Raw genomic sequence first — 15037 nt, forward strand, 5'->3', positions numbered from 1 at the left:
TTGGGCGGTTTCGTTCGTTATTTTCGTAATTCGTTATTTTTTCGTTATTTTTTTTTATAACGGAACAATATCGATGTATTTTTCAAACCTGGAAGTGTATTTTCTAAATCGAAGCAGCATCGGCCATCTTTGAAACGACTTCTGCCCATTTCGGAAATGTCGTCAAAGACGGATGCATGCTGGGAGCGCCGGGAGCCAATCAGAAGAAGACACGGGGCTGCTTGCCCCGTGTCTTCTTCTGATTGGCTGAGCTGCCCTTTAAAAGCGGCTGCGCACTCCGCGTGGCCGCATTTGAGGGTGGGACAGAGCTGGGGTAACTTACTAGAACAGAGCCTTTGCCTTTGGAGAATTGAATTGAGCCTTTGCCTTTAACGGAGAATTGAGCCTTTGCCTGAAACCCTTGCCAGTTGCCTTCCCTTGCCTTCCCTTCCCTTGCCTTCCCTTCCCTTCCCTTGCCTTAGTGCTTAGTTGTTGCTTGCTGGGGACAGGGAGAAGCTTTGCCTCCCAGTTCCTTGGCTGTGTGTGGCTGACTGTGTGTGGCATTCAATTTTTCCAAATTTTTGAAAAGTTCCAGTAGTGTTATAGTAATTTAAATTTAGTAGTTATTAAAAAAACAAAAAACAAAAACAAGTGTTTGTGTGCTGTGTTTGTTTGTTTTGTGTTTGTGTAATCTCAAACTAGTTACACAACTAGCCAGTGTTTGCATGGCGTGCTACTCATTTCTTTTGTGTAATCCCAAACTTGTTACACAACCTGCCAGTTTTTGCGTGCTACTCATTTCTTTTGTGTAATCTCAAACTTGTTACACAACCAGCCAGTATTTGCGTGCTGCTCATTTCTTTGGTGTGATCTCAAACTTGTTACACAACAAGCCAGTTTTAGCGTGCCGCTCATTTCTTTTGTGTGATCTCAAACTTGTTACACAACCAGCCAGTGTTTGCGTGCCACTCATTTTCTTTGGTGTAATCTCAAACTTGTTACACAACCTGCCAGTGTTTGCGTGCTACTCATTTCTTTGGTGTAATCTCAAACATGTTACACAACCAGCCAGTTTTAGCGTGCCGCTCATTTCTTTGGTGTGATCTCAAACTTGTTACACAATCAGCCAGTTTTGGCGTGCCGCTCATTTCTTTTGGGCAATCCCAAACTTGTTACACAACCAGCCAGTGTTTGCGTGCCACTCATTTTCTTTGGTGTGATCTCAAACTTGTTACACAACCTGCCAGTGTTTGCGTGCCGCTCATTTCTTTTGGGTAATCCCAAACTTGTTACACAACCAGCCAGTGTTTGCGTGCCACTCATTTTCTTTGGTGTAATCTCAAACTTGTTACACAACCTGCCAGTGTTTGCGTGCTAATCATTTCTTTGGTGTCATCTCAAACTTGTTACACAACCAGCCAGTGTTTGCGTGCCACTCATTTTCTTTGGTGTGATCTCAAACTTGTTACACAACCAGCCAGTGTTTGCGTGCCGCTCATTTCTTTTGGGTAATCCCAAACTTGTTACACAACCAGCCAGTGTTTGCGTGCCACTCATTTTCTTTGGTGTAATCTCAAACTTGTTACACAACCTGCCAGTGTTTGCGTGCTACCCATTTCTTTGGTGTAATCTCAAACTTGTTACACAACCAGCCAGTTTTTGTGTGCTGCTCATTTCTTTGGTGTAATCACAAACTTGTTACACAACCAACCAGTTTTAGCGTGCCGCTCATTTCTTTGGTGTGATCTCAAGCTTGTTACACAACCAGCCAGTTTTGGCGTGCCGCTCATTTCTTTTGGGCAATCCCAAACTTGTTACACAACCAGCTAGTGTTTGCGTGCTATTCATTTCTTTGGTGTAATCTCAAACTTGTTGTTACACAACCGGCCAGTGTTTGCGTGTTGCTCATTTCTTTTGTGTAATCCCAAACTTGTTACACAACCTGCCAGTGTTTGCGTGCTACTCATTTCTTTGGTGTAATCCTAAACTTGTTACACAACCTGCCAGTTTGGCGTGCCGCTCATTTCTTTGGTGTGATCTCAAACTAGTTACACAACCAGCCAGTTTTTGCGTGCTGCTCATTTCTTTGGTGTGATCTCAAACTTGTTACACAACCAGCCAGTTTTGGCGTGCCGCTCATTTCTTTTGGGTAATCCCAAACTTGTTACACAACCAGCCAGTGTTTGCGTGCCGCTCCTTTGTTTGGTGTAATCTCAAACTTGTAACACAACAACCGGCCAGTGTTTGCGTGCCCTGTGGCACCACAGCTCTTCTTGAACATACATTGCTGCTCATTTCTTTACTGTTAACTCAAACTAGTCACACAACCAGTGAGTTGAAACGTTTCCTTCCCAGCTTTTCGGGACACAAGGGCCCAGTGTTATCACGGACATGTAAGAAAGGCAGGGGACTGAAGATGAGCACATTGGCAAGAAGGGAACATTCCCCCAACGAGATGGTTACTGAAACACACACAGATGCTTCCACCAGCTGTGAGATGGCAGAACCTTCTACATCATTTCAAAAGACTCAACATTCAGCTCCTGATGTCCTTCCAAGTACCTCTAGTCATGAAGAGGAGGGTGAGGAGGGGGACGTGTCTGAGGGATGGGAGGAAGAAAACATGGAATCTGCTTCCACCACAGGAAATAGTGATCCAGAGGACTGAATGCTGCTGGAGGGCGAGTTACAGAAACGACCAACAATCTGACTCCCTTCCACAAGCACCGTCACTCCAAACACAAGCATTATACCTGAATCGCGTGTCGGTAGGCCGAGATCGCTCCTATGGGATCATTACGATGTCCATGCTCAGAAGGCCACTTTGGCGGTTTGCAGGCATTGCGGTGTGAGGGTTAGCAGAGGAAAAGATCTGAGGCATCTTGCCACAACAGGGCTAAGGATGCACATGAGGAGGCACCACCCAAATGTAAAGTTGGACGCAGTTGAAGTCGCCAGCACATGCAGCAGTACATGGAGCACTCCAACCTCACCAACAGGCCCCATGCAGAAAACCATCGATACTTGGGGCGTGCAAGTTACAAGTGTGAAATCTGGATTGAAGCCGCCATCAGTGAAGGAAATAACACGTTGCCTGGGGGAGATTATGGCTCTGGACCACCAGCCCTTCCATATGGTGGAACGGGAAGGTTTCCGCCGATTTATTCACCTCCTGGCACCATGGTACAATATCCCGAATCGCAAAACTTTCGATTCGTAAAAATGGCGGCCTCCTTTTGCGCATGCGCAAAAAGACTTCCGAAACTTCGTTATTAAATATGAATCAATTCGTTATTAAAATGATAACGAATCAATTCGTTAAAATGGCGGACGCGATTGCACAATGCACTACAAACAAAATCATTTCATAAAATAAATCAAATAAAATAATCAAATAGAATAAGATATTAAATAAAAAAGTAATAAAAGAAAGTAGCCAAAACTGAGCCAAACAAGTAGTAAGTTAAGAAATTGAAATTAAATTGCTGAAGTTTGTAATAAAATATAATATATATTATTTATTTATATTATATAATATATATTTATTTAATAATATAAATGAAATAAATAATATAATAAATAATAATAATAAATAATAATATAAAATAATATAATATAATAATATATATTTATTATATATAAATGAAATACATAATATAAATAATTATTATATTATATATTATATATAAATAAATAAAATAATAATAATATTTAAAAATAATATATAAATTATAAATTATTAATAATATATAAAAATAATGTTATTATAAAAACTTAGAAAGTAAATATAAGAAATAAATAAAGAAAAAGTAACAAAAATTGCACTTTGAAAAAACTCTGAAAATTAAATTATGGCCACATTATCTGGCAAGTATTACTTATAATTTCTGTAGCAGTACGGTAAGTTAAGTAAGAAGGACCAATTCCCACTGGGTGGGTGGTTGGTTGGTTGGTTGTTTGGCTTCAAAATCGAAATCATTAAGTATATAATTTAGAAATTAATTTATAAATGAAAACACATTACATTTAAAATACACAATTCAGTCCCCCGTCCCCCAGTGAGACAGCCTCTAGGACCTCCCGGGGGGGGGGGGCTTGACCCTGGCCCCCCAGGATTGGCTGCCTTTTTGCCTGCTGTGAGAAGGCCAAAACCCTTTCCCGGCCTGCCCCTCCCCCCCCCCCCCCGGGATTGGCTGCCTGCTGCTTGATTGCATGTTGCCTGGGAGAGATGATGGCTCTCCACCAGCCCTTCCGTATGGTGGAATGGGAAGGTTTTCGCCGATTTGTTCAGTTCACCTCCTGGCACCATGGTACAATACAATATCCCGAATCGCAAAACTTTCTCTCAAACAGTCATTCCAGCTTTGTTCGAGGGATGCAAGCAACGTCTCAGAACCCTGTTGAACAAATCACAACCCATCCATGTACATTTCACATCAGACATTTGGATGAGCACGGGAGGAGGGCATTCCTATCTGTCCCTAACCACTCACTGGTGGGAGACGGAGGGTTGCCTCAACTCGGGTCATCGTTGGGCACTCCTGTCACTGGAGGTGATCGATATGGATCACAGGGCCGACACCATTTCTGAGTACTTGCGAGAGATGATAAGAGACTGGATGCAGCATACTCATTCCGGTGGTAACTCGGGATTCATGGTCACAGACACAGGAAGGAACATGATCCAGGCGGTCGAAAGTGCCAGCTTCTCAAACGTAACATGCATGGCACACTTGCTGCATAACTGCGTAAAAGATGGCTTCAAGGGGCCTGATGACAACAGCGCCACCGCAGTCACTCAACTCATAGAACACTGCCGCAGAATCGCGGGCTTCTTCCACTGTAGCTCTAAGTCCGCAAAACTGCTGTGTGACAGGCAGACCCTGGAGTGCCTCCCACAACACCGGTTACTGCAGGATGTCTCAACCTGCTGGAACTCCACCTACATGATGTTGGAGCACATGGTGGAGCAACAGAGGGCAGTCCACGCTGTCTCACTATCAATTGCGGCTCCGATAAACAAGCTGGTCCCCAACAACCAGGAGTGGATGACCATCACTCAGCTGGTCGAGATCCTAGAACCATTCAAAATAGCCACCGAAAAACTTTCAGCACAGAAAGCACTACTCAGCCATGTGGTCCCTGTCATCTTGCGTTTGAAGAGGCATTTGGAGTCGCTGGGTGGACAAAGTACATTGCAATCTATGGCTGGGCCCCTGACTCCACAGGCTCAGGAGGTGGTCAGAAAGTTGACTTTCGCCCTCTGTAAACGTCTTCTACCGCTGAGGGAGAGCAAGACTCATGTTTTGGCAGCACTCTGCAACCCTTGCATCAAGGACACTGTCTGCCCCAAAGAACTGCCGAAGTGGAAGGTCGAACTTCTTGCCATCGTGAGAGAAGAATACTCTCAGAGGGTGGGGGAACACCCAGAGGAAGTTGTTGCTGCCGTTACTCCACAAAACACCAGCGGTTACGGCAGCACCGATACCAGTAGTCCCACCTTGCCACCTACAAGGAATGACAGAAGAGAAGTGCGGCAGAAAAAGAGGACCGCGGAGAATTTCATAAACGACAGTATTGCTTTTCTTGCAGAGGAAGGAACTTCTTTGTCGGCCCAGGTGACAAAGTTAGACTTGGCTGAGTACTCTGTTAATCGTTACTTTGAGGAGCCTCAGGAGAATTTAGAGACTGATCAATTGGCGTACTGGTCCCCCCAAAGCAAGACATGGCCTGACCTCTCAACTGTCGCATGCAAGTATCTCAGCTGTCCACCAACAAGCATGCAGAGTGAGAGGGTTTTCAGCCTCGCAGGAGATGTCGTCACCCTCCAACGTAACTCACTTGACCCCCTTGCTGTGGAAAAGCTGGTCCTCTTGAAGGCCAACTTGCCAGTTTTGGGCTATCCTCAGATTGATTTTGATAGCACAGCCCCGTAGATCACTACAGGTTTTTTTTTTTTTGTAAAACCAGAAATTAATTCCTTTTTAAAACCCTAACCCTAACCCTAGCTCCGTCTGCGTTGAATTCTGTTACAGCCAGTGTTTGTGTTGATTTCTGATGTTTTCTCGTGTCTTTTGTGTTAACTAAAGTGGCCAAAGTCTACTTCTCAGCCTATGTCTCTCTGGGGTGCCCGGAAAAGAGGGCGCCTGCGTAGGGCATTCATAACAAGGGAGCCGTCGTTCCCTACCGCCCCTGCGTTTGTCATTTGTGCACTTAGCTTTCACAGTATCTCTGCCATCCCTCGCTCAAATGCCAGCTTGACTTGCCCATGGCCTCCTGTTGTCGCCAAAGTCCACTTCTCAGCCTACATCTCTCTGGGCTGCCCGGAAAAGAGGGCGCCTGCATAGGGCTTTGGTAGAAGGGGAGCCGTCATTCCCCAGGCCCGGAAGTACCCCTTGCAGCCTGTTGGGCAATGCCTCTGAAACCCAGAAATACCTTCAAAGCTACTTACATAAACTACCTCATAAAAAAACCCACAAAAAAAATAATGAAAAACCCATTAAAAATGAAGGGACTTGCCAGCTTGAAGGGAGGGACTTGCATTTATCAGAGAACTGCTGCTACATTATTTCTGTACTCTTTATTTTGTAATTCTCCTGCTCTCCTCTTTAAACAATTCACTTTACCTACCTACGAAGTACCTACCCACACCAACCCTTTACATTGTGTTGCAATGCAAATCTCCATCCCAAAAATAAACAGTATTACTATGGCACCCTTCCCCCCCCTCCTTGCCTCTGGAGTGCCCGGAAAAGAGGGCGCATGCTTTGGGCTTTCCTAACAGGGGAGCCGTCGTTCCCCCGGGGGCCCCTCCTGTAGCCATTTGTGCATTTAGCTTTCACAGCAGGCAAGCAGGCAGGCATTCCCGGAGCCCCTTCCCACAGCCCCTTCCCGCACACACACACCTGCTGTCTGCGGGGACATTGGCCCTTTGGGGTCCAGCACTTATTGAAAATCAATTTTACTTTGCTTTCCTTTAACCTCAAATGAGTTACATAGACACACACCTGCTGTCTGCGGGGAAATTGGCCCTTTGGGGTCCAGCACTTATTGAAAATCAATTTTACTTTGCTTTACTTTAACCTCAAATGAGTTACACAGACACACACCTGCTGTCTGCGGGGACATTGGCCGCACTTATAATAAGTCCCAGCACTTATTGAAAATCAATTTTACTTTGCTTTCTGTTTCCTCGAAAGAATTACTAGGCTTGGCTGTTTTCGTTTCATACTTTTGTATTTCGTTAATGATTTGTATTTAAATTAGTTTACGATCGAATATAGAGCCATTTTGTAATAGTGTGAGGAATAATTAAGAATCAAATTAATGACTCCAATTTTTGTAATTATTTTGTAACTTTTTCGTATGTCTGCTGCAAGTTTTACAATCTCTCCGTTTCTCTTCCCTCCTGGACCACTACGTGATCATTAGTTCGGAAATCTGTAATCGTCTTTCCCATCTTCTGGTGCATTACAAAGTTCTGTGTTACGTGCGCTGACATCCAGAATTACTCTGATTGCCTCACATCACCTTATGTGTGCAAGTCCTGGGTGGCCTCCTAATTTCTTTTTGTTTATAAAAAAGGAGTATTCCTAAGAAACTTGTTTTCCTAACGCTTTAGTAGTATGGTACCCAGAGGGTTGTGTCTGCCTGGCTGCTTTGTGTAGGCAAGTTCTTTTTTCTCAGAGTTTCAACTGGAATACAGTATCCTCTGCTCAATGGTAGCTATTGCTTCTTGCTTGTTCTGAGCCTTGCAAGGTTTTCAAGAGTCTGCTTCAGTTGCATACTCTCTTACCTCTGGAGCTTACCATAGGTTTCCTCTCCTTGAGGGTTCTCTGTATGTCTGCTGTGTTGTGGTGGCCGTGTGTCTGCTTTACTGCTTTATGTATTAGTGCACTCCTCCGTGGTGGAACCAATGTGCTTTCCCTTAGCCTGCAGGAGTTTCGTTCTAGGCGTATTTGGGTAGCTTTTTGCAATTACTAGCGTTGCGCGGGTGTTTTGGTGGGTAGGTTGGAATCATCTCAACCTCCTTATCCTATTTCCATGGTATCACTCCAGTATTTTATTAATGTGGGAGTGTCAGCTTGTGTACTCTGTGGAGGACAGCTATCGTTCTTAGAAGAGATTTGGAAAGATTTAGATTTCCTGTAATACTGGCATATATAGTCGTCGATTCTTCTTCTCAAGCACGATTTCTTACAGGGCAGTTCTGTGAGTCTTCTCTTGCCATTTCGGAAAATGTACAAATTGTCTGGTTTGAACTGTTTTCTTGGCTGCTGTGTGTAGGCAGGTACTTCATCCCATGTTGCAATGCAATGCAATGCAATGCAATGCAATGCGATGCGATGCAAATTGCCATCCCAAATACAAGCACTGCAATTACTCTGGCACCCTTCCCCCCAACTCCCTTTCATACACCCTTTCCCCAGTTGTTCCCTCCCTGCTCCTGGAACTCCAATCTGTCTGCTATCCACCCATAACAAACTTCCCTCTTTACCTCCATTGTCTCCGGGCAACTACTGCTTGATTACTGGGTGAGTGTGGATTGGTAGGATGTTTAGGCAGAGGACGTACCATCACGTTTCTCGAATGAATTTGTGAGGATAAGAGTCATAAGACCCTCGGTGAAGAAACTCATGTTTTATCCCAGATTTGCCTCCTGAATAACCATCATCCTCAGCTTGAAGGGGGTAGTGGTTCTTACTTGCTCACAGTTTGCAAACTGATTGCACTCTATGAATCTGTGTTCTATTCTACATTCCTTGATGAGTTATCTTTTTGTCGGTTTTTTTGTGTTACCCAATATAAGGAGTGCTGCATAAATTCACTTAAAGGCTTCCTTGTCTTCCTCGTTTGTGGTGATACAAATTGACATTTATTACAAACTACATTGGGGACATGGTGCAAGCCGGGTTATTTGAGAAAGGCATTATGTTGCAAAGGTGTTCTTTAACAGTTATCAGTTCGTGAAGGTACTGCAAATCCCATTGTGCATGGTTAATCCTTCTCCAATCATCCCCTGAATGTAGAGTGGGTTATGTTGGCTCTGTGTGCCAAGTTCGATCTTGCTCTGTCACTGCAAAGAACACTGGATTTTCAAAAAGGGCTGGACCAAAATGGGCCTCAGAGGCCGCAGTCACTGGTTGTAACTACTTTGAGTGAACAGAAAAGCAAAGAACACTGGTGGATTTTCAGAAAGGGCTGGTCCCCAAAGGGCCACTGAGCCCGCAGACACTGGTTGTAAGTAACTACTTTTGAGTTAACAGAAAAGCAAAGAACACTGGATTTCCAAAATACACTTATTGCCAGGGAGAAATCCCCTTGGCACCAAGAAAGAGGAACAGATAAAAGAAATTACTTCGTTATAATGAATTAAAAATAATTTTTAATTATTTATAAATATTAATAATAAAAACAATAATAATAAAAGATCAATTTAACCCAATGCTTCCCCTCCCAAAAAAAAAGGCAGGCACAAGCCGCAGCCACAGCCAGGGACTGGGAGGCAGACAGCTACAAGCTCCCTGTCCCCAGCCCCATGCACGCCAAAGCCAGACTCCCCAGTACTCGCGCAAGAGAAAGCCCTCCGTCCACCCTCGGTTCCCCAGCTACGATGCTGCCACGCGGAGCGCACAGCCGCTTTTAAAGGCCAATGGCCGCACTTACTAACCCCTGATTGGCTCCTAGCGCTCCCAGCATCCTACCATCTATAACGTCACTTCTGAAACTGGTGGAAGTCCTTTCAAAGATGGCAAATGCTGCTTCGAAATTTAAAAAACACTTCCTGGTTTTAAAAAAAATCAAAATCAATTCTTTATCCAAAAAAACCCGAAATGCAAAATTAACGAACGAAACCGCCCAGCCCTAGTAAACTTCCCTTAATCCATTGTCTGTCCTCCCCCAAATCTTGCAAGAAACTAAACAGGGTCATTGGGGTTATGTGTGTCAAGTTGGCCTTAATAAGTCTTCAACTGGGAGTCGCAGCAGTCTTGGTTAATGATTGGAGGTACTTAAGGTCATTATCCATGATCTGTCCTCCTCCAACAGCAGCAGAAAGTAGATTACGTCATAGGCGTATTCATACCCTGACCTCCTGTACAGCCAGAGATTCTCTGGGGTGTCCGCTTCACTACTGTGTATTGCGACAGTACTGCATGGTGCTGCATGGAGCCCTTCCAACACAGCATTGGTTGACAAAGAGAAGAGGAAGAAACCAGGCACCATCAATGCAGAGGAGCAGTCAGTCAGACACAACGTAAGCATGTGCCCCCCGGGATGGCATGGAGGTGGCCAGAAAGGGAATTGGACTTCACAGAACAATCAAAAAGTCAGCCAATCCGGGGGGGGGGCAAGGTCAAGCCCCCCCCCCCGGGAGGTCTTACAGTCTGTCTCACTGGGGGACGGCTATTATGCTGTGAAAGATAACTGCACAGCATGACACTCCCGGGGGGGCACTGTCCAATGTCCCCCCGGGAGGGCATGGAGAAGGCCGGGAATGGATATGGCCTTCTCACAGCAGGCAAAAAGGCAGCCAATCCCGGGGGGGGGGGCAGGGTCAAGGGCCCCCCCCGGGAGGACTTACAGTCTGTCTCACTGGGGGACGGATGATATGCTGTGAAAGATAAGTGCACAGCATGACACTCCCGGGGGGCACTGACAAATGCTCCGCCGGGAAGGCATGGAGAAGACCGGGAAGGGTATTGGCCTTCACCAAGTAATCAAGCAGCAGGCACAGGCAGTCAATCATGGGGGGGCAGGGTCAAGGCCCCCCCGGAGGACTTACGGTCTCACTGGGGGACGGCTGATATGCTGTGAAAGATAACTGCACAGCATGACACTCCCGGGGGGGGGGCACTGTCCACTGCCCTCCCGGGAGGGCATGGGAGAAGGCCAGGAAGGGTATTGACCTTCACCCAGCAATCAAGCAGCAGGCAGCCAATCCTGGGGGGGGCAGGGTCAAGAGCCCCCCTGGGAGGACTTACAGTCTGTCTCACTGGGGGATGGCTGAGATGCTGTGAAAGATAAGTGCACAGCATGACACTCCCGGGGGGGGCACTGTCCAATGCCCCCCCGGGAGGGCATGGAGAAGGCCGGGAAGGTTTTGGCCATCTCACAGCAGGCAAAAAGGCAGCCAATCCTGGGGGGGCCAAGGTCAAGGGCCCCCCGGGAGGACTTACAGTCTGTCTCACTGGGGGACGGCTGATATGCTGTGAAAGATAAGTGCACAGCATGACACTCCCGGGGGGGCACTGACAAATGCTCCCCCGGGAGGGCATGGAGAAGGTTGGGAAGGGTATTGGCCTTCACCAAGTAATCAAGCAGCAGGCGCAGGCAGTCAATCACAGGGGGGGCAGGGTCAAGCCCCCCCCCGGGAGGACTTACGGTCTCACTGGGGGACGGCCGATATGCTGTGAAAGATAACTGCACAGCATGACACTCCTGGGGGGGCACTGTACAATGCCCTCCCGGAAGGGCATGGGAGAAGGCCGGGAAGGGTATTGGCCTTCACCCAGCAATCAAGCAGCAGGCAGCCAATCCCAGGGGGCCAGGGTCAAGAGCCCCCCGGGAGGACTTACAGTCTGTCTCACTGGGGGATGGCTGAGATGCTGTGAAAGATAAGTGCACAGCATGACACTCCCAGGGGGACACTGTTCAATGCCCCCCCGGGAGGGCATGGAGAAGGCCGGGAAGGATTTGGCCTTCTCACAGCAGGCAAAAAGGCAGCTGTTGGGCATCGCCTCTGGAGTGCCCGGAAAAGAGCACTCCTGTACTCCAGTGTACGCTTCCCCCCAACTCCCTTTCATACACCCTTTCCCCAGTCGTTCCCTGCCGGTCCCCTATCAGCCTGTTGGGCATCGCTTCTGGAGTGCCCGGAAAAGAGGCACTCCTCTACTCCTATGTACGCTTCCCCCCCAACTCCCTTTCATACACCCTTTCCCCAGTTGTTCCCTGCCGGTCCCTTTTCAGCCTGTTGGGCATCGCCTCTGGAGTGCCCGGAAAAGAGGCACTCCTCTACTCCTGTGTACAATTCACCCCCAAACTCCCTTTCATACACCCTTTCCCCAGTCGTTCCCTGCCGGTCCCCTTTCAGCCTGTTGGGCATCGCCTCTGAAGTGCCCGGAAAAGAGGCACTCCTCTACTCCTGTGTACGCTTTCCCCCAACTCCCTTACCCATAAACTACCTACCTCATAAAAAACCCCACAAAAAAACCCACAAAAAAAACCTAATGAATAACCCATTAAAAATGAAGGGACTTGCATGCATATATTTTTATTTTAATATTTATTAGAGAACAGCTGCTATTATTTATTTATTTATTTATTTATTTTACAAAAAAAGAAAAACAAAAAAACTCACCAAAAAACAGCTGCTATTATTTATTTATTTAATTTACAAAAAACAAAAAAACCCACAAGAAAACCAGAAAAACAACCACAAAAAACCCCACAAAAAACCAAAAAACCCCAAAAAACCCACAAAAAACCACAAAAAAAACCCATTAGAAATGAAGGGACTTGCATGCATTATTTATCAGAAAACATAGCTGCTACATTTTTTCTGTACTCTTTATTTTATTTTCTCCCTGGGAGAGAGTCAAGGTGGCTTGGTATGCCCATCCCACTAATAACTTAATGAAATTTATGAACGTTTCTATGAAGTTTGATGGAGAGCCATTGATCCCACGCATTATTTTGGAATATTGAAAATCAAGTCTACTTTGCTTTGTGTTGCCTAAAATTACTATTGCCTGCTGTATGCGGGAACATTGCCTTTGTGACTGCCCTTTTGGGTTCTGTTTTCCTTCAACTGGTGGCACTGATTGCTTGGGGCTGGGGACACGGAGAAGTCCCAGTTCCTGGCAGTGGCTGTTGCTTGCCTTCCTGAATCTTGGGAGGGCAAGCATTTAGTTGATTTTTATTTTTACTATTTATTTTATCGTTATATAATATTTTTATTTAATTAAAAAAATTACAATTTTTTTAAAAAATTACCAAAAAAATAAGAAGAAAATTACAAAAAAATTTACAAAAAATTACAAATAAATAATTAGTACTTTAGTAGTGTAGTGTTGCTGATCCTTTGTTTTGGTTGCCAAGGGGATTTATCCCTGGCAATCAGTGCTTTTGGAAACTACTTTTGTAATATAGTGCTCATTTTGTGCTGTGCTGCAGTGTATCATTTTGTAATACAGTGCCCCACTGTTTTCCTGCCCTTATTGAAAATCAAGTCTAATTTGTTTTGTGTTGCCTAAAATTACTATTCCCTGCTGTATGCGGGAATATTGCCCCACTGTTTTCTAGCCCTTATTGAAAATCAAGTCAGGAAAATCAATGTGGGAACATTGAAAATCAAGTTTCCTTTGCTTTGTGTTGCCACACAGTGATGTTATCAGAAGTTTCCTTTGTATTTGGATGACATTTTCTATCCATAGCTGGCGCCAAGTTTCTTCCTCTTCTCTTTGACATCCAAAACAGTGTTGGTTTTCTCCTCCGATCGAATGCTGCAGCATACCTAGAGCATGGCCACGGTATTCTTGGCTTAAATCTCCCTGTGCCCCTGTTTTTTTTCCTTTTTCTTTTTTTCCGTCCAGTTGTCATGTGTGCATTTACCTTTCACTGCATCTCTGTCGTCCCCCTCCATCGAGGGTGGGAATTCTTTCTTGAAGCCCAGCTTGACTTCCCCTTTCCTGCACCGAGGGCGGGCATTCTTTGTCGAAGCCCAGCTTGACTTCCCCTTTCCTCTTGCTGTGGCCAAAGTACTCCTGTACGCTTCCCCCCAACTCCCTTTCATACACCCTTTCCCCAGTCATTACTGGCCGGTCCCTTTTCAGCCTATTGGGCATTGCCTCTGGAGTGCCCGGAAAAGAGGCACTCCTCTACTCCAGTGTACGCTTCCCCCCAACTCCCTGTCATACACCCTTTCCCCAGTCCTTCCCTGCCGGTCCCCTTTCAGCCTGTTGGGCATCGCCTCTGGAGTGCCCGGAAAAGAGGCACTCCTCTACTCCTGTGTACGCTTCCCCCCCCAACTCCCTTTCATACACCCTTTCCCCAGTTGTTCCCTGCTGGTCCTCTTTCAGCCTGTTGGGCATCGCCGCTGGAGTGCCCGGAAAAGAGGCACTCCTCTACTCTTGTGTACGCTTTCCCCCAACTCCCTTACCCATAAACTACCTACCCCATTAAAAAAAACCCCACAAAAAAACCTAATGAAAAACCCATTAAAAATGAAGGGACTTGCATGTATATTTTTATTTTAATATTTATTAGAGAACAGCTGCTATTATTTATTCATTTATTTGTTTTACAAAAAAAAACAAAAGAAAAACAAAAAACTCACCAAAAAACAGCTGCTATTATTTATTTATTTATTTAATTTACAAAAAAACAGAAGAAAAACAAAAAAATCACCAAAAAACCACAAAAACAAGAAATAAATCCACAAAAAACAAAAAAAACCCCCACAAAAAACCCACCAAGAAAACCACCAAAAATCCCACTAAAAAACCAACAAAACCAAAAAAACCCCACAAAAAAACAAACAAAAAAATAATGAAGAACCCATTAGAAATGAAGGTATGCATGTATTATTTAACAGAGAACAGAGCTGCTACATTATTTCTGTACTCTTTATTTTATTTTCTCCGCAGGCGAGAGTCAAGGCAGCTTGGTATGACCATCCCACCCAGAACTCAATGAAATTTATGAACGTTCCTATGAAGTTTGATGGAGAGCCATTGACCCCACACATTATTTATCATGCCAGCTTTACATCCCCATCCCTGACCTTTACTGTTATTTTTTTCCGTCCCGGGCACACTTTCCTCTTTGCCTCAGGGAGGGCTTACAGGCAGTCTCACTGGTGCGTGACTGATATGCTATAAAAGATGACTGCAGAGAGACACTACCGGGGGGTCAATGATCCCCCCCTGGGAGGACTTGGTTAAGGCTGGGAAGGGTATTATTGGCCTTTGACTCCTTAACTTGCAGTAATGCTAGAGAAATTATAAATAATAATATACACTTGCCAGACAATTTTGGAATAATTTAATAACTTCATAGT

This window comes from Anolis sagrei, chromosome Y (assembly GCF_037176765.1).
Source record: "Anolis sagrei isolate rAnoSag1 chromosome Y, rAnoSag1.mat, whole genome shotgun sequence".
In the NCBI taxonomy this organism is placed as follows: Eukaryota; Metazoa; Chordata; class Lepidosauria; order Squamata; family Dactyloidae; genus Anolis; species Anolis sagrei.